Genomic DNA, 3903 nt, shown 5'->3' on the forward strand with positions numbered 1-3903 from the left:
AAATTATATAAAATTAAATAAATAGAATTTGGTCCGTGTGTGGTCAAATAAAACTCAAATAGTAAATTGGTGTACTATTTTTATTTGAGCCAACGTTTCACCCCACGTTGCAGGGCTAAAAAAGGTACAAACACTTGACATAAGTACAAAAAAAATTAGTGGAAAATAACAAGGGTATACAATGAAACGTAAAATTTAATGAGAAAAATTAAAGGTTATAAGCAATTAATGAAAAACCTTCAATTTTTCTTATTAAATTTTACGTTTCATTGTATACCCTTGTTATTTTTCACTATTTTTTTTTGTACTTATGTCAAGTGTTTTTATCTTTTTTAGCCCTGCAACATGGGGCAAAACGTAGGCTCAAATAAAAACAGTACACCAATTTACTATTTGAGTTTTATTTGACCTATGATTTATTGATACACACGGTCAATTAGCAATCTTCCAATAAAATTAAATTATTTAAAGTTAGATGTACCTATACATTATACGTATTTATTTTATTTTATTCATCGTTTATTTATCATTAAATCAGCATTTAAACAACCAATGATTGGCCGAGAGAACAAGGATTGATTAAATTGTCTGATTTATAGACAAACCAATATCAGGTATTAATTTATTTAGTATTAATCTAGGAAGCGTCTGTCACAATAAAGTTTCCTTCCTCATGCAGCCCACTAATTTTCTTTTAATAGAAAAATGAAGAGAAGCAGGACAAACTAACTCACTTTCTTAAGAAGTTAGTCAGAGGATGTGGTCAGTAAAGTTTAAAAACTAGTATGTAAAACTTATTTTTATTGAGTAAAATAAAAAACTTATTTTTTAATCAATACTAATGTTTTAGAGTAAACTGTAAGTTTTCATTAGAGTGACTGCAGCAGGAGTTCCAAAAAGACTCACCTCACTTTCAATAAAAATATTGCCATAAATACAATAATTATGTAGCTTTGATTATTCTTTAATCATACTCTTTCTCTGTGTAATAAATATTAGCAGAACTATGTATCCTACAAATGTCCATTATTATTATAATCGATCAATCAAAAGGTCAAATGCATTTTTGAGCCTATTGGCACATTAAAGTCAATTTCACATAGTTTACAGTTATGGCATTATTCTTCTGGACCAGAGATATGTTTGTTTTGTTTTTATATTACTTTTAATTTTTGTTTGTAACAAAATTATGTGCCATTAAACATATTACATTATCATTACTTAGAATAGAATGTAATGCCCCTTTAGATCAGATCTAGGTGTAGAACACTATTATTATTTACTTGTCTCTTTCTTTATACTTTTACAAAAATGAAAGATTAAAAAAATTGAAACTATATATTCTCTTGTAAAAATACTACAAAGGAAATAGTTTCTTTATAAAAACAAATTTTTAAATCTTTCTTTTACATATCAATCTATCTGCTCTTAATATAGTTTCCATTTTTTTTTAAAAGTAATGCAAAGAGGACAGACATAATAAAATAGTTAGTAATAATAATAGTTATTAATGACAGGAAAAATAAAGAGAAAACACTTAAGATTAATGGAAAACAAGAGATATTTTTAACTTATATTCAACATTTTTCATAAAAAAAATTGTTTTAACCTTTGTTGATATCTGCTCACCAATTCATTAAATAAAATGAACTGGATAATCAGCAAACTGTCTGAAACATTGTTCAGATGTTAAAATAATTTAAAGGGGTCATAAAACAGTAATTTATTCTTGAAAAAAAAATAGGAGAGAGAGAGAGAAAGAAATTTATTCAATCATGCTGCCCAAATACATAGGGGTTTCTACATTACACGTATGTAATGTATAGGTACATCTAACTTTAAATAATTTAATTTTATTGGAAGATTGCTAATTGACCGTGTGTATCAATAAATCATAGGTCAAATAAAACTCAAATAGTAAATTGGTGTACTGTTTTTATTTGACCCCACGTTTTGCCCCATGTTGCAGGGCTAAAAAAGATAAAAACACCTGACATAAGTACAAAAAAAATTAGTGGAAAATAACAAGGGTATACAATGAAACGTAAAATTTAAGAAGAAAAATTGAATGAGGAGAAGATGGTTGGGGGTGCGGTCAATGAAACACAAATAAGTATGACTAACTTATTTGTGTTTCATTGACCGCACCCCCAACCATCTTCTCCTCATTTATCATCCACGGTCAACTATCTCTCATAATTAAGAAAAATTGAAGGTTCTTCATTTATTGTTTATAACCTTTAATTTATCTTATTAAATTTTACATTTTATTGTATACCCTTGTTATTTTCCACTAATCTTTTTTGTACTTATGTCAAGTGTTTGTATCTTTTTTAGCTCTGACAAAACCCTGCAACGTGGGGCGAAATGTAGGCTCAAATAAAAATAGTACACCAATTTACTGTTTGAGTTTTATTTGACCACACACAGACCAAATTCTATTTATTTAATTTTATATAATGTAATATTCAAAATTTATTTAAAATAAATAAAAGGAAATTAAAAAGTTTTAATCCCAGATCTAAAATATAGCTTTGAAGATGACAAGGTTTAAATAAAAAGATATGAAAATTTTATTTTAAATTATATATAATATTATGGACTCTTAATCTCAGGGCGGATTTTCCAGACAATCAGAACACAAAGAGAGTTACTAAATTAATGGCTACTTTTACACAGCATACTGATCAATCCGTGATCGGACATATATAAATTTATATATTATTATTTTATAATAATACAAACTTTCATGTTTATTTTTTTATTTTTTTTGTTTCATGCTTATATCTAACTATGCAATGAAACAAATATTAAAAATAAATATACCTTACACAAAGAAAACCAATAAATTTTGTAAGATTCTATTTTTCATTTCATAATACTAACAGAATCTATATGGTATTACAATAAAAACAGATGAATCAATATATAATGGAAAGTTAAAAAAAAATTATTTTCTTGTCAGTATTTTTTATAAAAGAATGAATAGTTAAATTTTTGGAATCGAAAAGCTTAAAAAATCATATCATAATGGCTTAGTGTACCTTAGTATTCTAAGTAATAATATAATATATTTTATGGTAGATTATTTTTTTTACAACTAAAAATTAAAAATAATATACAAAACAAAAACTTATCATTTTTTTTTTTAACTGATTTTTTTGGCCTAAATTGTAAGTCATCTTCAGAGTGACTGCTGCAGGATTTTCAAAGAGACACCTCACTTTCTATAAAAAAATATTGCTCTGAATACAATAATAATTATGTACCTTTAATTATACTCATTATCTGTATAATAACTAATTAACAGAAATATTTATTTTACAAAAGTCCATTTTTTTTTATAATCAAGATTTAACTTAAATCAGTTCAAAAGGGCATATTAGTTTCGTATTACTTTTTCTGGAAGAAATTACCCTCCTATGACTTATTTCAACATCTGAATAACATTAAACACAGTATCCAGTTCATTGTTCTCAATTATATATAAGTTTATATATAGATATAACTTATAATAATAATACGAGAAACCGTAGAACCCATGAAGGGTCATGAGGTCAGTTCTTTGTAAGGAGGCATTGCACTGATTAAGTAGCAGTAACCTTTAATTTTTGCATAAGTATAAAAAAAGTGGTTAGTAAATAGTTGTGAAGATGTTTGCACTAAACCAAGCTCTGGCCTAAAGGGTCTTGTCGTAATGACTTAGTGTACCTTAATATTGTAAGCAATAATAATATATTTTATGGTACATTATTTTTATAACTAAAAATTTAAAATGATACACAAAACAAAAAAACATATAATAGTAAAAATGTGAGGTAACCAAAAAAAAAAAAAAGCTCTGAATAAGTAAGACATTTTTATGATTTTTTAAAATCATAAATTGATAGGATGGTTAAAGAT

The sequence above is a fragment of the Halyomorpha halys genome, unplaced genomic scaffold (genome assembly GCF_000696795.3).
Source record: "Halyomorpha halys isolate HHAL.00 unplaced genomic scaffold, Hhal_1.1 Scaffold242.1, whole genome shotgun sequence".
In the NCBI taxonomy this organism is placed as follows: Eukaryota; Metazoa; Arthropoda; class Insecta; order Hemiptera; family Pentatomidae; genus Halyomorpha; species Halyomorpha halys.